The sequence below is a fragment of the Antechinus flavipes genome, chromosome 5, assembly GCF_016432865.1.
Source record: "Antechinus flavipes isolate AdamAnt ecotype Samford, QLD, Australia chromosome 5, AdamAnt_v2, whole genome shotgun sequence".
NCBI classification, from domain to species: Eukaryota; Metazoa; Chordata; class Mammalia; order Dasyuromorphia; family Dasyuridae; genus Antechinus; species Antechinus flavipes.
Window position 1 is genome coordinate 87,965,518 of NC_067402.1, and position 23,071 is coordinate 87,988,588.

Below are 23,071 nucleotides of genomic sequence, written 5' to 3' on the forward strand. Positions count from 1 at the left end.
GGTATATGAATGTTATGGAATATTATTGTTCTGTAAGAAATGACCAGCAGGATGAATACAGAGAGGACTGGCGAGACTTACATGAACTGATGCTAAGTGAAATGAGCAGAACCAGGAGATCATTATACACTTCGACAACGATATTGTATGAGGACATATTTTGATGGAAGGGGATTTCTTTGACAAAGAGACCTGAGTTTCAATTGATAAATGACGGACAAAAGCAGCTACACCCAAAGAAAGAACACTGGGAAACGAATGTGAACTATCTGCATTTTTGCTTTTCTTCCCGGGTTATTTATACCTTCTGAATCCAATTCTCCCTATGCAACAATATGTTCGGTTCTGCAAACATATATTGTATCTAGGATATACTGCAACATATCCAACATATAAAGGACTGCTTGCCATCTAGGGGAGGGGGTGGAGGGAGGGAGGGGAAAAAAAATCGGAACAGAAACGAGTGTCAATATAATGTAATTATTAAATAAAAAATTAAAAAAAAAAAGGAATGCACTATCTGACAAAATTTTGGGGAAAATTGGAAAATAGTATGGCAGAAACTAGACATTGACCAACATTTAACTCCCATTACTTAGTCACAGAAATTCCCATTTTTCCACTGAGGGAAAAAACAGGACCAATAGGTAAAAGTTGCATAGGACCTGATTTTAGTTTTATGGAGGCAGGAGTGGGGAAATAGAAAAAAACAAGTCTTCCTAATGATTAGAGTTTCCATGAATGCTCTGCTTCTAGAGGCAATGGATTCCTTTTTACTCCAGAGGTAATCATTTCTCATATATGTCATAGTTTTTCTTTTCTTTCTTTCTTTCTCTCTTTTTTCTTCCTTTCTCCCTTTCTTCCTTCCTTCCTTTCTCCCTTTCTTTTTCTTCCTTTTTTCCTTTCCTTCCTTCCTTTCTTCCTTTCTTTCTTTTTCTTTCCCTTTCTTCCTTCCTTCCTTCCTTCCTTCCTTTTTTTGAGGCAATTGGGGTTAAGTGATTTGCCCAGAATTACATAGTTAGGAGATATTAAATGTCTGAGTTTGGATTTAAACTCAGGACTTTATGATTTCAGGGCTGGTGCTCTATGACTGCACCAACTAGCTGTCCCTAGGAGTTTTCCTTTCAAGTATAAACTCTAAGGCAATAGAAGTCCTTTTAACTTAAAACTATTAGTGTGACTTTCTTTCTGTCTCTGGCACATACTCTCTCTATCTCTCTTTCCCTCCCCCCTCTTTTTTCTTTCCCCTCCTTCTGAAAGTGCTAAAGGAAGATAACAATCTAACAGTTTCTCATTAAGAGAAAAATTCTGGATTTTTTTTTATATAAAATCTCCACAAAGTAGCAAAGTAGCAATACAGCATACTTCATCTCTATGGCCCCAGGCCTTCTTATGAGGCCTTTATTAGAAACAGGCTTTCTCTGGCTGTAAGATTCAGTGCCTATTCCTGAATATAACAGGTTTCCTTATCTTTATTTATAAACCTACAAATGTTGAAAGCTTTGTTAGGAATTCTAAAATCATACAGTCTTAGAGTTGAAAGAGACCTTTTGTGATATTCTCATACATCTAAGTCCTTCGTTTTACAGGTAAAAAGATAGAGGTTGTAGGGATGAAAATGATCTGGCTAAGGTACTGAACTTAAGATGTGGGTCATTGTAAATTAGGTCACAGTACTCTGTAACTAGCCTAGGATACAAGTCATTGTTCAACCCTTCAGATTACAAGAACAGAATCAGGACCTTTTCCTGAGATTAGTGTTTATGGCTGAAGTAAGTATGAGTATGGCCAGCTTTCAGGTGATTTGACAAATTTGAGAGTAGTGGAAGCTTAGAAAAATTAGATCAATAGATTTGAGGATGGATGGCTAGATGGATGGATAGAAAGATAGATAAAACCCTTATTAAGCACTTACTATGTGCCAGGACTTGTGCTAAGTGCAAGTCAATCCCATCTCCTCAAGGAGCTTCATTCTCATAAAGGAAGTCTGCACATGCAGTAAAGCTGAAAGAAGGATGCTTAATTTGAGATGGCAAGGAAATATATTACCAGCCTATTCATAATCAATAAAAGATAAAAGCTTTCCTCCCAGAGCCAGTAGTTTCTTCCAAGGGTATATTGGGTAGGGAAAAGAGAATGATGGCTGGAATGGGACAAGATAATTTGAAAGTGGCCAAAAAGCCTAGTTACTATGAATTTGTGGAAGAGGGTGTAAGCATGTGAATGTGTGTGTTTGTGTTTTATTGTGTGTCTGTGAGAAATGTTCACCAGTACATGCTATAAATTACTGAACATAAGTGAAAGTGTCAGCCAGTGATGGTGGTAAATTTCCATTCATATATGTGTTATTATATCCAACTGCAGACTGCTGGGTGAATTTAAGGAAATATTCTATTTCCAAATACCATGAAAAGTTAGGAGTCCAATGAGTGTGAAAAGATTCTAGAATAGATTCTTGTGCATTGAGCTTAACTCTAAAAAAGCAGGGGTGGAACTGATTGGAATAGTTCCTGAGGTAGTCACATACTGCCTATGTAGGTTCTAAAGAGATTGAGAATTCAAGAGCATAGCATTAAGGGCTAAGATGATAAGTCCTAGAAAGATATAATATCTGATTTGTTAGATTCAGTCCCTGACAAAGTGAAGGAAAAAGATCTCAGAGATCAATAAGAAAGTGACTTTCATAAAGGGACACAAAGTCACATGTTAGACTAGAAATCTTTTTTTGCCCCTGGTACATTTGCCCTTATCTTTTTCATGGATGCAATATACTTCAATCTTTGAAGTGCTGGAGGAAAACATCTGAGTAAATTATAATCTCTTTTCTATCCAGAGAAAGAAATACTTAGAGGAAAAAATAGGTTGGGGAAAGAGAAACAGGTCTAGGAAGGCATCTTTTCAAACCCAAGTGGGAAAATGGGAATTTTATATATGATGGGATAACTCTCTAGAATACTCTTCAATATTCATGTAAGGACTATTGGAGTTCAGGAAAATGAAGAAAGGTCTCTCTCTCTCTCTCTCTCTCTCTCTCTCTCTCTCTGTGTGTATGTGTGTCTTTCTCTCTCTCTCTCTCTCTCTCTCTCTCTCTCTCTCTCTCTCTCTCTCTCTCTCTCTCTCTCTCTCTCCCCCATCCCCGCTCTGTCTCCCCCTCTCTCCCTCTTTCCTATGTGTGTGTATGTCTGAGAGAGAGAGCATTTCACACTTAATTAGCAAATGTGACGTTTTCCTCTGTAAGTACAAAAAATTATTCCTTGATGTAACACTACTCTTTATTATTTGGGGACTGTTTTCTCTGTCCCTGATGTCACACTCTACGATGGGAGGACTGACTGCAAATCAAAGCTCTAAGTGAGGAAATGAATCCTGAAACACAAGGTTAGGTAGGTTTACTACAGAGATACAGAATAGCTTTGTCTTTTTCCTCCATATCAAATCAATATATGTAAACATAGACACCCATCTTGTCGCTGTTCAGTTAGCAATGACAAAGAGCCAGAGTTTCTCAAAGGGCAAATAAACATTCTTCTCCAATGCTGGTTCATGATGACTATAAAACCCATTTCATAATCCAGCTCCTCTAATAAACTCTACCACATTAACCATAACTAAGCTCTCATCATAGAATCAGAGCTCTAGAATTAGCAGAAATCTCAGAAGTCATTTATTCCAACCTCTTTATTAGATAGATAGAGAAAATGAGATATTAGATAACAAAACAATATAGATAGAATAATTAAGCCTCATCTTTTTCTACACTTACTGTGTGAATGTAGCTAAGTGTTGGAAAAGGGAGAACACCAAGTGAATACTTTTATCTTTCATATACTCCTGCATACCTTCTCAAGGTATCCTGTGCATGTCTTCTAAAAAATTGTCCATTGAGGATCCATTTAATAGATTGAAGATCTTTTTCTTGTATTTTTTCTTGTGGATTTTTTTTTTACTGAGGATATCTCTTTGTCTTTAACATCTCAAGAGTACCAACATATCATTCTGATTGTTGGTCTTTGATTTCTCATCCTTTTCCATGAATGATCTATTTTCTAATTATCCGTATTATAAAATCATAGATTTAAAGCTGAAAGGAAACTTTCAAAGCCATCTAGATCAGGGAATGGAGCCAAGATAACAGAATGAAGCCAGAAAGCTGCTCAAACTCTCCCAGTTTCCCTCAAAAATCACATCAAACCAAGCTTCTGAACTGAGTCTAATAGAATAGAATCACTTTCTAGTTCAAGATAGATTGAAAAATTTCAAGAAAGGTCACTCTTACTAAGGTGAAAAGGGTGCTCAGCCTAGTTCATACAGATGCTGGAAAAGTGGGTGAGAGGATCTTAATCACAGCAAATCAGCAACTGAGACCTTCAGTCTTGGCTCAATAAAGGAGCAGATCTGTGGGGCACCATGAGTTCAATAGTTTTCTTAGTTTTAATTTTATTAATCTCTCCTTTGAATTTCAGAATTTCTAATTTGGTATTTAATTGGAGGAGCTAATTTGGTCTTTTTCAAACTTTTTTTTAGTAATATTCCCAATTCACTGACCTCCTCTTTCTCTATTTTATTCATGTAGTTATTTAAAGACATAAAATTTCCCCTAAGAACTGCTTTGGCTGCATCCCATAGGTTTTGGTATGTTGTCTCATTGTTGTCATTCTCTTGGTTGAAATTATGGATTGTTTCTGTGATTTGTTGTTTGACCTACTCATTCTTTAGAATTAGATTATTTAATTTCCAATTGATTATTAGTCTATTTCCTTGGCCCTTAACTGAATAAAATTTTTATTGCATTGTGGTCTTAAAAGAAGCATTTGCTATTTCTTCCTTTCTGCATTTCAGATTTTTATGCCCTAATACGTGGTCAATTTTTGTGTAAGTGTCATGTACTGCCAAGAAAAAGGTATATTCTTTTTTGTCCCTATTCATTTTTCTCTAGAGGTTTATCACATCTAGGTTTTCTAGAATCCTATTTTTTTCTCTCTTGTGATTTTTTTTTACCTTTTCTTCTGATTTTTTCTCTCCCAACATGATTCATAAAGAAATGTATATTTTAAAAAGTTACCACACATGTATAACCAGAAAAAAAATAAAACAATTAAAAAAAAAGTCATCTAGACCAGTAGTGTCACACACATATAGAAATATGTTGATTAAAAAACACAAGTTAACATTATCTATATTTGTATTGTACTTTCATTTATTTTGTTAAATATTTCTCATTTACATTTTAATCTGGCTCAGGCCTCACAAAAGAATTTTGAGGAGGGAGTATTTACTACAGCTGATGAGCCAAGTTGACCTTTCTAATCTAAACAAACCCTTTTATTTTACCATTGAAGTAAGTGAAGTCTAAAGAAGTTAAATGATTTAGCAAAATCATACAAATATAAACTGGCAGAATTAGGATTCAAATTCACATCCATTGACTCCAGATCCAGCTATTCACTGTACAATGCTATTTCAAAGTATCTTAATACATTTATATGTATAGTATGATATGCAGATAAAGATATATTTATCTCTATCTAACTCTCCTTCTCTCCCCTCCCTGGAAAATGTTTGTCTAAGAAGTTTTATCAGTGTTATGAAATATATCCTTTGAAGGCAGAGCCAAGATGGCAGAGTAAAGGCAAGAACTCACCTGAACCGTCCCCTAAACATCTCTAAATTCCTTTAAATAATGTGTGTCAAAACTCACGAAAAGATGGAGTCAAATAATTTTCCACATGAAAACAACTTAGAAGCTCAGTACAAAATGTCCATTGCAGCATGGTGTGAGAACAGCACAAACCTGGAATAGGCTACATTGACACAGCTCCTGCCCTAGTAAATCAGGAGCAGGTCTTGGGGCTTCTGAATCAGTAATAACACTGGTGGTTTCAAGATGTTTCAACCCATAGACACCAAAAACAACTTGCAGCGTTGCCAGGAAAGGGGGAAAGGTTTTAGGAAATCACAAACAAGGAACTGTCCATGGGAACCACTGAATTGACAGCAATAGCAGAGGCTTCCAAAGATCTTAGCCCACAGATGGTAATGGGATCAGAAAGAAGTCTCTTTTCTAGCATTGGGGCAGATCTCTGTTGCTTTGTTCATACTCAGATCTGGGGGAGTTCTGACTCACAGCCCCAGGATAAGATTGAACACTAGCACATTAGAACTTACAGCCATTAGAATGACAGGGAAAGATAATGGGGAATGTTGGAGGGGATGTGGGAAAACAGGGACACTGATACATTGTTGGTGGAACTGTGAACACATCCAGCCATTCTGGAGAGCAATTTGGAACTATGCTCAAAAAGTTATCAAGCTGTGCATACCCTTTGATCCAGCAGTGTTTCTACTAGGCTTATACCCCAAAGAGATACTAAAGAAAAGAAAGGGACCTGTATGTGCCAAAATGTTTGTGGCAGCCCTGTTTATAGTGGCTAGAAGCTGGAAAATGAAAGGATGTCCATCAATTGGAGAATGGTTGAGTAAATTGTGGTATATGAACGTTATGGAATATTATTGTTCTGTAAGGAATGACCAGCAGGATGAATACAGAGAGGACTGGCGAGACTTACATGAACTGATGCTGAGTGAAATGAGCAGAACCAGGAGATCATTATATACCTCAACAATGATACTGTTTGAGGATGTATTCTGATGGAAGTGGACCTCTTTGATAAAGAGAGCCTTAATTGATCAAAGATGGACAGAAGCAGCTACACCCAGAGAAAGAACACTGGAAATGAATATAAACTGCTTGCATTTATGTTTTTCTTCCCGGGTTATTTATACCTTCTGAATTCAATTCTCCCTGTGCAACAAGAAAACTGTTCAGTTCTGCACACATATATTGTATCTAGGATATACTGCAACCCATTCAACATGTAAAGGACTCTTGCCATCTGGGGGAAGGGGTGGAGGGAGGGAGGGGAAAAATCGGAACAGAAATGAATGCAAGGGATAATGCTGTAAAAAATTACCCTGGCATGCGTTCTATCAATAAAAAATTATTAAAAAAGAAGAAGAACTTACAGCCATGGTGGATCAAGGATCCTTTTCATACTTCCAGAACAGAAAAACCATTTGTGAGCACTCATAGAAAATAACATCGACCAGGAAATTAATAAACATACTTCTCTTTGGATCATACCACCTTAGAAGAATTGAAAACTTACAGGTTCTAGAAGGATCTCTGAAAACTGCTGCACAAAATGGCTCAGGCTTTGGACAGTGCACTATTCACCCTGGAAATAGCTCTACTTTAGACTTCCAGCCAAGATGGCAGAGAGGAGGCACATAGCTGTGTAAGCTCCGTGTTTTCTCTCAGAATCCATTTCATTACAAGCCTCTGAATTAATGCTTGACTGAAAAAAACCACAAATACTTACCAAGAGAAGACATCCTTGAAATTCTCCAGGAAAGGTCTGTTTTTGCTCGAGGGCAGGGACGGTTTTAGATCTGGCACAGGCTGAGGGCAGGCAGCTGAGAGCACAGTAGGCAGCTCACAGCCAAACAGACTGGAGCGGGGTGGGGTGTGATCTCAGCCATCTCTGCGGGGAGAGCTTTGCTACAGGATTGGATACTTTGCCCTGGCAGCAAGCCAGTAGCTCAGCAGAGAAGCTAAAAACACCGGAGGTGAAGAATACAACCCCAAACAGCTGGAGTCACCCGGGACCTGGCCACCCCTCCCCCACAGTGTCTCAGCACGCTCTCGGAGTCTCAGAGTGCAGGCACAGCACAGTCTGGCTAGTGCCTCGCTGCTACCCCCACAGTCTGTAGAGGAAGCTCAGTAACACCACCCAGTCCCTCCCCCAAAGAAAGCAGACTCCATGTAGGGGTTTTTTTCTTTTTTTCTTTTTGCTATTTTGTCTTTGATACTTCTCTGACAAAATGAGCAAAAAATTGAAGAGGACTTTAACCCTTGACAGTTTCTATATGGACAGAGAGCAGACTCAACCCTGAGGAGACTAAAAACAGACTGTCTCCAGGTGAATCCCCAAAGGAGGAGATCATCTGTTCCTCAGCACAGATGAACCTCATAGAAGAAATTTAAAAGGCTCTCACAAGGGAGCTAGAAGAAAACTGGGAAAAGGAGAGGGAGGCTTGGCAAGAGAGTCTGGAGAAGTCATCCCACTCATTTAAAGACAGAGTGGATAAAGAAATAAAATCCTTGAAAAATAGGATTAGCAAACTGGAAACAGAAAATAGCTCTCTAAAAAATAAAATTGGTGAAATGGAAAAAAATTCCATAGAACAAAAGAATTCAATTGGACAATTAGAAAAAGATTTTTAAAAAGCGAGTGAAGAAAATACTTCTCTGAAAATCAGGGTCAAACAAATGGAATTGAATGATTCGAGGAGACAAGGAGAATCAGTCAAGCAAATCCAAAAAAATCAAACAATGGAAAAGAATGTGAAATACCTTCTGGGGAAAACAACAGACTTGGAAAACAGATCCAGGAGAGACAATCTGAGAATTATTGGACTCCCAGAAAAGCATGATGAAAAAAAAAGAGAGAGCCTGGACACTATTTTCCAGGAAATTATCAAAGAGAACTGCCTAGAAGTCATAGAAACAGAGGGTAAAATAGACATTGAAAGCATTCATCAATCACCCACTGAAAGGGATCCTAAAATCAAAACACCAAGATATATAGTGCCCAAATGCCAGAACCCTCAGATGAAGGAAAAAATAATGCAAGTGGCTAGAAAAACTCAATTCAAGTATCAAGGAGCCACAATAAGGATCACCCAGGATCTAGCAGCATCCACATTAAAGGATCGAAGGGCCTGGAATATGGTATTCCAAAAGGCTAAGGAACTTGGTATGCAACGAAAAATAACTTACCCAGCTAGAATGAGCATCTTTTTCCAGGGAAGAAGATGGACATTCAATGAAGTAAGCGAATTTCACCTCTTTTTGATGAAAAAGCCAGAACTTAACAAAAAGTTTGATCTACAAATATAGAACTCAAGAAAAATCTAAAAAGGTAAAGATTAATCTTGGGAACTATATTTCGGCTATAAAGATGTATGAAGAATACATGTATACCTTGTTCTAGAAACTAGATGTGGAAAGGACGTTGTACCAGAAAAAGGGTAAAGTGGGGGTACTACATCTCATGAAGAGGCAAAGGAAACCTATTATATCTGAGAGAAAGAATGGAAGGGGATGAATATAGTGGGTATCTTACTGCCTTCAGAATTGGCTTTAAGAGAAAAATTTTAGACATATTCAATTTATGGTGAAACTTCTCCCACCTCATTGAAAAGTGAGAAGGGAAAAGTGAAAAGGAAAGGAATAAGGTAAGCGGAAGGGAATATGGAAACTGGGAGGGAAAGGGGTAAGATATGGGGAGGAACTCTAAGGCAGGGGGAGGGATACTAAAAAGGGAGGGCTGTGAGAAGCAAATGGTGCTCACAAGTTTAATACTGGGAAAGGAGGTAAGGGGAAAAGAAGGGAGAAAAGCATAAACTGGGGTTAACAAGATGGCAAGTAATACAGAATTGGTCATTTTAACCATAAATGCAAACGGGGTAAACTCCCCCATAAAGAGGAAGCGGTTAGCAGAATGGATTAAAAGCCAGAATCCTACAATATGTTGTTTACAGGAAACACACCTGAAGCAGGGAGATACATGCAGGTTAAAGGTAAAAGGTTGGAGCAAAATCTACTATGCTTCAGGTGAAGTAAAAAAAGCAGGGGTAGCCATCCTGATCTCAGATAAAGCTAAAGCAAAAATTGATCTAATTAAAAGAAATAAGGAAGGGCACTATATCTTGCTAAAAGGTAGCATGGATAATGAAGCAATATCAATATTAAACACATATACACCAAGTGGTGTGGCATCTAAATTCTTAAAAGAGATATTAAGAGAGCTGCAAGAAGAAATAGACAGCAAAACTATAATAGTGGGAGATCTCAACCTTGCACTCTCAGAATTAGACAAATCAAACCACAAAACAAATAAGAAAGAAGTCAAAGAGGTAAATAGAGGTAAATAAATAAACTAGAAAAGTTAGATATGTTAGATCTCTGGAGAAAGTGTAATGGAGACAGAAAGCAGTACACTTTCTTTTCAGCAGTTCATGGAACCTATACAAAAATTGGACATATATTAGGACATAAAAACCGCAAACTCAAATGCAGTAAGGCAGAAATAGTAAATGCATCCTTTTCAGACCACAATGCAATGAAAATTACATTCAACAAAAAGCCAGGGGAAAGTAGACCAAAAAATAATTGGAAACTAAATAATCTCATACTAAAGAATGATTGGGTAAAACAATAAATCATAGACATAATTGATAACTTCACCCAAGAAAATGATAATAATAAGACATCATACCAAAATGTATGGGATGCAGCCAAAGCGGTAATAAGGGGAAATTTCATATCTCTAGAGGCCTATTTGTATAAAATAGAGAAAGAGAAGGTCAATGAATTGGGCTTGCAACTAAAAATGCTAGAAAAGGAACAAATTAAAAACCCCCAGTCAAACACTAAACTTGAAATTCTAAAAATAAAAGGAAAGATCAATAAAATTGAAAGTAAAAAAAAAAAAAACTATTGAATTAATTAATAAAACTAAGAGTCGGTTCTATGAAAAAACCAACAAAATAGACAAACCCTTAATAAATCTGATTTAAAAAAAGGAAAGAGGAAAATCAAATTGTTAGTCTTAAAAATGAAAAGGGAGAACTTGACACTAATGAAGAGGACATTAGAGCAATAATTAGGAGTTACTTTGCCCAACTTTATGCCAATAAATTCGACAACTTAAATGAAATAGAAGAATACCTCTAAAAATATAGCTTGCCCAAACTAACAGAGGAAGAAGTAAATATCCTAAACAGTCCCATCTCAGAAAAAGAAATAGAACAAATTATCAACCAACTCCCTAAGAAAAAATCCCCAGTACCAGATGGATTTGCATGTGAATTCCATCAAACATTTAAAGAACAATTAACTCCAATACTAAATAAACTATTCGAAAATATAGGGATTGAAGGCATCCTACCAAACTCCTTTTGTGACACAGACATGGTACTGATACCTAAACCAGGTAGGTTGAAAACAGAAAAAGAAAATTATAGACCAATCTCCCTAATGAATATTGATGCTAAAATCTTAAATAAAATATTAGCAAAAAGATTACACTATGACCAAGTAGGATTTATACCAGGAATGCAGGGCTGGTTCAATATTAGGAAAACTATTAGCATAATTGACTATATCAATAACCAAACAAACAAAAACTATATGATCATCTCAATAGATGCAGAAAAAGCATTTGATAAAATCCAACATCCATTCCTAATAAAAACACTTGAGAGTATAGGAATAAATGGACTTTTCCTTAAAATAGTCAGGAGCATATATTTAAAACCTGCAGTAAGCATCATATGCAATGGGGAAAAACTGGAACCTTTCCCAGTAAGATCTGGAGTGAAGCAAGGTTGTCCACTATCACCATTATTATTCAATATTGTATTAGAAACACTAGCCTCTGCAAAAAGAGTCGAGAAAGAGATTAAAGGAATTAGAGTAGGCAATGAGGAAACCAAACTATCACTCTTTGAAGATAATATGATGGTATACCTAGAGAACCCCAGAAATTCTACTAAAAAGCTATTAGAAATAATTCATAATTTTAGCAAAGTGGCAGGATACAAAATAAATCCCCAAAAATCCTCAGCATTTTTATACATCACCAACAAAATCTAACAGCAAGAGATACAAAGAGAAATTCCATTCAAAATAACTGTTGATAGCATAAAATATCTGGGAATCTATCTGCCAAAGGAAAGTCAGGAATTATATGAGCAAAATTACAAAAAAGTTTCCACACAAATTAAGTCAGAGTTAAATAATTGGAAAAATATTAAGTGCTCTTGGATAGGCCGAGTGAATATAATAAAGATGACAATACTCCCTAAACTAATCTATGTATTTAATGCTATACCAATCAGACTTCCAAGAAAATATTTTAATGATTTAGAAAAAATAACAACAAAATTCATATGGAACAATAAAAAGTCGAGAATCTCAAGGGAATTAATGAAAAAAAAATCAAATGAAGGTGGCCTAGCTGTACCTGATCTAAAATTATATTATAAAGCAGCAGTCACCAAAACCATTTGGTATTGGCTAAGAAATAGATTAGTTGATCAGTGGAAAAGGTTAGGTTCACAAGACAGAATAGTCAACTATAGCAATCTAGTGTTTGACAAACCCAAAGATCCTAACTTTTGGGATAAGAATTCATTATTTGATAAAAACTGTGGGATAACTGGAAATTAGTATGGCAGAAATTAGGCATGAACACACACTTAACCACCATATACCAAGATAAGATCAAAATGGGTCCATGACCTAGGCATAAAGAATGATATTATAAGTAAATTAGAGGAACATGGGATAGTTTATCTCTCAGACTTGTGGAGGAGAAAGAAATTTGTGACCAAAGATGAACTAGAGACCATTACTGATCACAAAATAGAAAATTTTGATTATTTCAAATTAAAAAGCCTTTGTACAAACAAAACTAATGCAAACAAGATTAGAAGGGAAGCTACAAACTGGGAAAACATCTTCACAGTTAAAGGTTCTGATAAAGGCCTCATTTCCAAAATATATAGAGAACTGACTCAAATTTATAAGAAATCAAGCCATTCTCCAATTGATAAATGGTCAAAAGATATGAACAGACAATTTTCAGATGATGAAATTGAAACTATTGCCACTCATATGAAAGAGTGTCCCAAATCACTATTGATCAAAGAAATGCAAATTAAGATACTCTGAGATACTACTACACACCTGTCAGATTGGCTAAGATGACAGGAAAAAATAATGATCAATGTTGGAGGGGATGTGGGAAAACTGGGTCACTGGTGCATTGTTGGTGGAGTTGTGAACAAATCCAACCATTCTGGAGAGCAATTTGGAATTATGCCCAAAAAGTTATCAAACTCTGCATACCCTTTAATCCAGCAGTGCTACTACTGGGCTTATACCCCAAAGAGATACTAAAGAAGGGAAAGGGACCTGTATGTGCCAAAATGTTTGTGGCAGCCCTGTTTGTAGTGGCTAGAAACTGGAAATTGAATGGAGGCCCATCAATTGGAGAATGGCTGGGTAAATTGTGGTATATGAATGCTATGGAATATTATTGTTCTGTAAGAAATGACCAGCAGGATGAATACAGAGAGGCTTGGCGAGACTTACATGAACTGATGCTGAGTGAAATGAGCAGAATCTGGAGATCATTATACACTTTGACAATGATATTATATGAGGATGTATTCTGGTGGAAGTGGATTTCTTTGACAAAGAGACCTAACTGAGTTTCAATGGATAAATGATGGACAGAAGCAGCTACACCCAAAGAAAAAAAATTGAGAAACGAATGTGAACTATTTGCATTTTTGTTTTTCTTCCTGGGTTATCTTTACTTTCTGAATCCAATTCTCCCTGTGCAACAAGAGAACTGTTCGGTTCTGCAAACATATATTGTATCTAGGATATACTGCAACATATCTAACATATATAGGACTGCTTGCCATCTAGGGGAGGGGGTGGAGGGAGGGAGGGGAAAAATTGGAACAGAAGTGAGTGCAAGGGATAATGTTGTAAAAAAATTACCCTGGCATGAATTCTGTCAATATAAAGTTATTATTAAATAAAATAAAATTAGGAATCAGGAAAAAAAAAAAAAAAAAAAAAAAAAAAAAAAAAAAAAAAAAAAAAAAAAAAAAAAAAAAAAAAAAAAAAAAAAAAAAAAAAAAAAAAAAAAAAAAAAAAAAAAAAAAAAAAAAAAAAAAAAAAAAAAAAAAAAAAAAAAAAAAAAAAAAAAAAAAAAAAAAAAAAAAAAAAAAAAAAAAAAAAAAAAAAAAAAAAAAAAAAAAAAAAAAAAAAAAAAAAAAAAAAAAAAAAAAAAAAAAAAAAAAAAAAAAAAAAAAAAAAAAAAAAAAAAAAAAAAAAAAAAAAAAAAAAAAAAAAAAAAAAAAAAAAAAAAAAAAAAAAAAAAAAAAAAAAAAAAAAAAAAAAAAAAAAAAAAAAAAAAAAAAAAAAAAAAAAAAAAAAAAAAAAAAAAAAAAAAAAAAAAAAAAAAAAAAAAAAAAAAAAAAAAAAAAAAAAAAAAAAAAAAAAAAAAAAAAAAAAAAAAAAAAAAAAAAAAAAAAAAAAAAAAAAAAAAAAAAAAAAAAAAAAAAAAAAAAAAAAAAAAAAAAAAAAAAAAAAAAAAAAAAAAAAAAAAAAAAAAAAAAAAAAAAAAAAAAAAAAAAAAAAAAAAAAAAAAAAAAAAAAAAAAAAAAAAAAAAAAAAAAAAAAAAAAAAAAAAAAAAAAAAAAAAAAAAAAAAAAAAAAAAAAAAAAAAAAAAAAAAAAAAAAAAAAAAAAAAAAAAAAAAAAAAAAAAAAAAAAAAAAAAAAAAAAAAAAAAAAAAAAAAAAAAAAAAAAAAAAAAAAAAAAAAAAAAAAAAAAAAAAAAAAAAAAAAAAAAAAAAAAAAAAAAAAAAAAAAAAAAAAAAAAAAAAAAAAAAAAAAAAAAAAAAAAAAAAAAAAAAAAAAAAAAAAAAAAAAAAAAAAAAAAAAAAAAAAAAAAAAAAAAAAAAAAAAAAAAAAAAAAAAAAAAAAAAAAAAAAAAAAAAAAAAAAAAAAAAAAAAAAAAAAAAAAAAAAAAAAAAAAAAAAAAAAAAAAAAAAAAAAAAAAAAAAAAAAAAAAAAAAAAAAAAAAAAAAAAAAAAAAAAAAAAAAAAAAAAAAAAAAAAAAAAAAAAAAAAAAAAAAAAAAAAAAAAAAAAAAAAAAAAAAAAAAAAAAAAAAAAAAAAAAAAAAAAAAAAAAAAAAAAAAAAGCACTTCTACATTAAAGAATCACAGAGATTGGTATATAATATTCTACAAAACAAAAGAGCTAGCATTACAAGCAAGAATCACCTACCCAGCAAAACTGAGTATAATCCTTCAGTGGAAAAGGTGGAAATTCAATGAAATAGAGTTCTTTCCCAAGTATTTGTGATAAAAAAAAAAAGACAAGAGTTGAATAATTTGACTTTCAAGTATAGGTCTCAAGAAAAGCTTAAGAGTAATCAGAAAAGGGAACAGTAATTTAACAGTTTTTGAATACTCAGCAACATTATTATAAACATCAGCAGGGTTCTACCTTAATAGTGTGATATACTCAAAAGCTATTGAAGTCAGCTGGATTCATTGAATGCCTTATCCCTAGCCTACACTCCAGAACTACTTCACTTTTGGTGTGATGTTAGTGTGGCTGGGTAATGTCCTTTTAGCAATTTGCCCCTATATTATAAAGAATCTTAATTCCTTTTGTTTTCTGTACATGACAACCTTCTCCCTATCCATTCCTGTCAGCATACTGCTAACCACCTATGATCACTTCTAATCTTCCCTAACACTTACTAATTTTCCTTCTCTATGCTTTTCTTTCTTTTCTTTCCTTTTCTTTTTTGTCCTCCCTTCCCCTTTCTCCAAATTTCTCAGCTTTGGAACTAAGAGGATTTGGCCTTCATAATTCCTGACCAGCCACTGAGGAGAGCATCCTTTCCTTCTAGTCCTTAGAATGACTACCAAGTGGGAACGCCTTTGAATACATTTCCAATGATATACTATGAGTTTGCAATCCAAGCACTCAGACTAACTAAGGTCAGAGACTCTTTATTTGGAGGTCAGACTTGTGGTGTTAATTTAAAAAATACAATGTGGAGGGACAAGCCAAGATGGTAAAGTAAAAGTAGGAAATCCAACTGAACTCTCCCAAATTCTTCTCTCTATAATTTTAAAATCATGCTTCAAATCAAATTCTGGAGTGGCAGAACTAACAAAAGATCAGCATGAAACAATTTTCTAGCCTGAGAATTTAGGAGGTTGGCAGGAAAGAAAAGGTGGCAATTAGACATGGAGAGTGTACTACTGAATAATTAATAATAATAATAAATCCTTTAAGGTTTGCAAAATGCTTTGTAAATGTCATTTGATTTATACAATGACTCTGGGAGGTAAATGACATGATTGTCTCTATTTTATAGAAGAAAATAGAGGCAGACAGAAGCTAAGTGATTTGCCCAGCATAACATATATAGTAAGCATCTGTGGTGTTATTGAGCCCAAGTTTTCCTCTTTTAGGTCTAACATGGATATCAATGGAAAGGGAAGAGAAAGGGAAAGGGAGAGGAGGGAAATGGCATTTAAATAGTATCTTTTCTGTGCCAGGCTCTATGCTAAGCACTTTACAAATATTATTTTATTTGATTCTCATAATCATATGAAATAAATGTTGTTATTCTCATTTGACAGTTGAGAAAACTAAGGCTAATTGAGATGAAAATGATTTGCTTAGGGTCATACAACTAGTAAATATCTAAGGCTAAATTTGAACTCCAGGTCCAGGAATCTCTTCCACTGAGCCTCTTAACCAACAGACATCACCCATTACATAAACAATAATTCTTTGAGGAGTTAAAGGAATACTGAGACTAATTGAGAACTAGGGTTCTATAAGAAAAATTCGCATTTTACTGTGTTTTCATCATCGCTTCTGTATGAAGTAGATCAGTTAAGTATTTCAATTTTTATTTTACAGAGGTGGAAAATGAGCTTCAGAAAGAGAGGCTTTCTCCCTCATTCCCTCCCTTCTCTCTCTCTCTCTCTCTCTCTCTCTCTCTCTCTCTCTCTCTCTCTCTCTCTCTCTCTCTCTCTCTCTCTCTCTCTCTCTCTCTCCTCACTTTCTCCCTCCTTCTGTTTCCTTGTCTCTCTCTGTCTGTGTTTCTCTGTCTCTCCCTCATCTCTCACCCCATTTTTTTGCTCTCTGTCTCTCTCACTGTCTGTTCTATCTTTCAATGTCTCTCTCTCTCCCTCTCTCCCTACCTCATAATGTGCCCATTCCAAATCTAGCTTGAACTCAGCAAGAATTACATTATAACTGAGTAAGAATGATTTTTATTATTACTGTAAGAGACCAAGTTAGAAGGGAACTAAAAGATCATTGAGTCCTACTTAGAGAGATGTGCCTGGGGACTCGGCACTCCAGCCAATAGCAATATCATACAAACAAGGAGAAAATATGAGGATACTCTCATCACAGAGAGGAAACACAACTTACACACACACACTCATCACTAGCACTTCAAATATTGGTGACTTTGGGCAAAGCCTTGAATACACTCCATTATTTACTAACATACTCCAAAAAATTGATTAGCAACAAAATGTAGCATTAATAATAAAAAGTCATTATAGGGTGGGGTGATCAGAATAGACTTCATTTAAAAAAGTAATCTTTAGAGGATGCATAGGAAATCACTGAATCCCAAGGCTTCAATTTTTACCTCATCCAACCTAAATATCTATATCTCCAGCTTAGACTTTACTGTAAATGTTAATCCCAAATATTGTCTTCTGATCTCCTAGGCATATGAGGAGAGGATTTAAATGTCAAGAATATCATGGAAATGTGGTCTTAAATGTCTGCCGTCCACACTAAAACTGTTAGTGAAGCTTGAGCTTAAAACTGTCACAGCAAAGAATCATGGGTCTGATGACTAATCATACAGGTTTGGGCACAGTTTACCATGGCCAGCAGATGCCTTCTCCTCCCATTCTGGGCCTGAGGGGAGTCACATACCACATATGGTTACACTAAAATTATAGTCTTTATGAGAAATATGGCTTCCAAAGACAAACTCTCAGTGAAAAATTGCTTTTTTTATGGTTTTGCACAAGAATAAGAAATTCTCTTCCTGCTGTGATTTGAAGCAATATTTTTATCTCCTTTGATCATATATATATATATATATTAACATGTGCATATTCTGTTTCTCTCTCCTTTTTCTCTCTGTCTCTGTCTCTGTTTCTGTCTCTCCCATTCTCTGTTTCTGTCTCTGTTTTTCTCTGTCTTTCTCTCCCCCTATCTTATCTTGTACTCATTCCAAATCCAACTTGAATTCAGAAGAATTACTACATATGTGAGTCAGAATGATTTCTCTCAATTATTACTGTAAGAGACCAAGTTAGAAGGGAACTAAAAGATCGTTAAGTCCAACTCCTTTATTTTACATTTGGGTGGTGGCTAAATATGTTCTGATATGTGAATGTTGTGGGATATTATTCTATAATAAAAAAAAATTAGCAGGAGAATTTCAGAAAGGCCTGGAGAGACTTATATAAATTGATGCTGAGTGAAGTGAGTGGAACCAAGAGAACACTGTACATAGCAACAACAAGATTATGAGATGATCAAATCTGATGGACATGGCTCTTTTCAACAATGAGATAATTTGGGCTTGGGATAGAGACTTGTAATGGAGAGAATCATCTGTAGCCAGAAAAAGGACTGTGGGTGTTAGAATTCTTACAAGATACTAAGTCAGTTATCTAATTTAGCATGGTACTTAACAATTCTCTAGTTCACTAATGTACTTAGTACTTATTAGAGTTCTACAAGATTCACACCTTTAAGAGAGCATATATAAGCTAGGAGCCTCAACCAGGATTCAGTCCAGGATATTCAGAAGTCAGAAAGAACAAGCCCACTCTCGGAGGAGGAGACAGATTCATTCCATCTTCCACCTTTGTGCTGGCTGGAGACATTTGGAACTAGAGGCAGAAGGTGGAAGAGACAAAGGACTAGCGTCAAGAGCTCTCAGAACCAAGGAGAGAGATAGGCCTTTAAGAAAGCTAACCAAGCTATTTTGAAGGAAATAATAAAGGATTTGGACTTTAATTCCTGGCTGCATTTGGGGTGATTACTTTGAACTGAAACTAAGGCTGCTCCCAGAAGCCCTCCAAGAAACCTGCTCCCAGAGAATATTACACTTTAGAGAAGAGCATTACATGTGGGTACTGAATATAAATCACCACATAGTATTTTCACCTTTTTGTTGTTTGCTTCTTTTTTTGTTTTCTTTCTACCTCTTTTCTTTTGATCTGATTTTTCTTGTGTAGCATGATAAATGTGGAAATATGTATAAAAGAATTGTACATGTTTAACATATATCAGATTACATGCTTTCCAGAGGAGAGGGTAAAACAGAGAAAAAAAAATTGGAACACAAGATTTTGCAAGGGTGAATGTTGAAAATTATCTTTGCATATTTTTTGAAAAGAAAAAGTTATTTAAAAAAAGAAAAAGAAAAAAAAAGACTAGTGTTAAATGGAGATTTTGATATTCAAAAATAGGACTCAAGGGAAGCATAAGGCAGTAATCAGGAAAGTGATGTCATATGGGACTTAATAAGATTTATCTGTTTATATTCCTACATGGAAGAATAATACTTGTAACTCATTAGAACTTTCTCATTATTATGGCCATTTGAAATAGTATATATAAACAGAAGGCACAGGTGTGAGTTGAATATGATGAAATAATATGTTTTATTTTTATTTTTTATTTTATTTTGCTGAGGCAATTGGGGTTAAGTGACTTGCCCAGGGTCACATAGCTAGGAAGTGTTAAGTGTCTGAGACCAAACTTGAACTTGGGTCCTCCTGATTTCAGGGCTGGTGCTCTATCTATGGGCCACTTAGCTGACCCGATAATATCTTTTTTAAGTGATGAAATTAAGGGATGAGAGAGGAATATATTGGGGGGAAAGAAAAAGGGAGAAATAGTGTAAATTATCTGCCATAGAAAAGAGGCAAGAAAATGTTTTTACAGTTGAAAATTTCTTGAAAGAACATTCTTGAATGTTATAGTACACTCTGGTGCATTATAACTATAGCTGCATCAGATAGCTAAATCTTCTCATGCTTCTTTGAATTTTTCATATTCATTATTTCTTATTTTCATAATAATAATCACTAGTATTTACATAGCACTTGCTATACAAAGTACCTTGCAATTATTATTTTATTTGATCCTGGAAGATTTATTATCCCTTATTTATTTATTAGCCCTATTTTACAGGTGAGACAAACCCAAGGTGAAGTGACTTGTCCAGGATCACATAGTAATTTCCATAATCCAGGTCTGGGACTTTATTCACTATATCATCTCTACTATCACATTCAAGATACCACAATTTGATTAGACATTTTCCAGACTGATGAACATTACATTCACTTGTTTTTAGTTCTTTACCATCACAAAAATTGGGCCATTAATGTATTGATGGCATGATGGATGTTGATCAATCACATAAAAGTATTTTTAAAAAACTTGGTAAGTGAATCAGGGCTGACTACTGGGAGGAATGTCAAGGTGTTTACTATCTTGTTGAGATAAGACACACATATGCGAACACACACACGCGAAATAATCAGATCACAAGTTCTAAATTTGGGGTGATTCATTGTAAAAGCAAAAGGAAAGAAAGGAAAGCTTGATCACTGTGTGCTGGGAAGGTTGGGAAAAGTTTTGTAGAGGAGTTGAATATGTGGTAGGCCTTGAAAGATAGGGAAATTTAGATAACGGATCTAAGAGAAAAGGATGTCTCAAGTGAATTAGGTAGCAAGAATAAAGATCCAAAAATGGGAACAAAGTATGCAAATATCAGGAAAGGGTCTAATGTGGAAGAAGTAAGGTTGTATAATGATCAGAGCAGTAGATATGATTGAATAGATAGATCAGGACCTGATACTGGAGGAACTTAATTGCAAGTCTGGTAATTTGAAAATTTAGCCTAGGGAAAGGAGGGGGCCATTATAGGTTGTTGAGTAAGGAAATGCATGATGAAACTTTTTAGAATGTTTAGTCGGCCAATAATGTTTATGATAGATAGCATCATATGGGATTTCATTTTCTTTTCTTTTACTTCAATGACTTGGCCTGATCTCGTTTCACACTTCATGTCTCCTCAGCCAGAGGCAAGAAATGTCAAATCCCATTTTATTCCACAGCAACTTGCTTATTTAGGTCTTATTATTGTACTCATTTTTCCACCAAAGCCCTATACTGATTCTGCAATGGAGATAAACTTTCCTTCTCAAGAAATATACCATAAAAATACAAACTTCAAGAGGTCCCAAACAAGAATAGAGAGGACAGGGGAGAAAAGGGGAGATAAGACAGAGCAGAGAAGAGGAGAGAAAAACAGTGGAAAGGAAAGGAGAGAAGACAGAACAGGAAAAAGGAAGAGAGAAAACAAAAGGAATCAAAGATGAGTAAGTGAACTTTGAACATTACATGTTGGATTTCATGTGCCTGGGGAGAAGAGCAAGCTACATGTGCTAGAGACTCAAAGATTCATGTACAAATCTCTCCTTTTGTTCTGCAATGTATAAGAAATGTTCATTTTGTTTGGTATTTGGCAAGTTCATTTTTTTTTAATTAGTATGACAGGACAAAGTAGAATCCTTCCAAAAAATGAAGCCCCAACCCTACCTCTCAAGTCTAGTTTTCACACTATGTGACCCTAAGGAAAATTACTTATTACTTCATAAGTCAAGAAACATTTATTATTAAGTCCCTACTCTGTGCCAGGGACCTGATCATACAAAGAAAATCAGTTCCTGCTTCCTTCCAAAGATTCACCATCTACTGGGAGAGACAAAAGGCAGAGTATGTAAGTCCCGCCACATATATGATAAATAGGGAAGTAATCTCAGAAGGAAGGCACCAGCATCAAATGAGATTAGAAAAGGTTCCTTGTAGAAGGTGGTATTTTAAGACTTGTCAGAATTCAGGGAAGTTCAGAGGTTCAGGTGAGGAGGAAGTGTTCCAGATATGAGGGACAACCTGTGTAAATGCATGGAGTTGAGAAACAGAATATCTTGTTCAAGAAACAGCAACAAGTCATCGCTGATAGATTGTAGACTGTATGGAGTGTGGCAGGGACAGGATATAAGGTATTAAGAGACAAGAAAGATAGGAGAGGTCCAAGTTATAAAGACCTACAAAAGCCAAACATTTTCTATTTGATCCTGGATATTATTGAGAGATACCAGAATTTATTGAGTAAAGAGCATAACATAATTAACACTGTTCTTAAGGAAGATCAGTCTGACAACTGAGTGGAAGATAGACTGAAACTGGGGAGAAAATTGAGTCTTGTACACCAGCCAGATTTTTTAATAGTCCAGGTGTAAGGTAATAAGTTTCTGCATGGAATGTGTGTGGTAGGAAAGGGGGAGCAGTGTAAGTGAAAGAGAAGGGATTTATATGAAATATGTTAAAAAGGTAGAAACAACAGGATTTGGCAATAGATTGGAGATGGGGAGTGAGAGAGAATGAGGAGATGAGTTTGACATCTAAGTTTTGAGCTCTAGTAAATGTAGGGATGGTGGTACCTGATGAAGTACTTATCTGGATCTCAATTTCCTCGTTTATAAAATGAGAGACTTTGACTAAATGATTGCCAAAGTTACTTTTAGTGCTAACATTCTATGTATTTGTGAGTGGTGGATATTTTTCACAATCCCACTTCCAAGCTGAGAGAGTCTCTGACTCTAAGCTACATTTTCAGAGGTTTCCAGTATTAAAAACTTCTGCCATCTAACTTACAAGGTCATACTCCTCAGGTCCTGCTGCTTGCTCCTGTCAAGTAAGAGAGGAGCATTTTCCATTAACTGACTGATCAGCCTGACTGGTGCTCTTGGCTGCAGTAGAGAGACAAGAGGAAAGGAAGTAATCTCCCTCCTTGCCAGGGGAGATTAGTGCATCTGGAATTTAAAGAAATGTCACCTCTTCAAAAAATGTATACTTGAGGAGAAAAATGCCTTGTCATTGTACCCTGCCTGATTCACTATATGAAGGGTTCTCTGGGGTCATGCTACTTCATTACATTGCTAACCAACCAAGATAAATCGCAATTGTCCTTTTCCTGGCAGCAAAACCATTGTATCCCATTTGTATCATTTCTTACTTAATGCTGGCTTGTCCTTTCTTACATAGCTCTTCTCTGTTAATGACTTTGAACTCTAGGTAACCTAAGAGAGAACATGTTCCATCCCCTGCCCAGAGAAAATGTATACCTGGTGGAAGTCTCCCCGGGAAGAGGAAGGATGAAGTTCCTCTACCCACCTGAGCAATTTTATTCAACTTGTTCTAATTACACTCCACATGTTTTCTGAATGCTTGATTCTAGAATTAGGCCTGACCATCCTATTAGGAGAGCATGCAA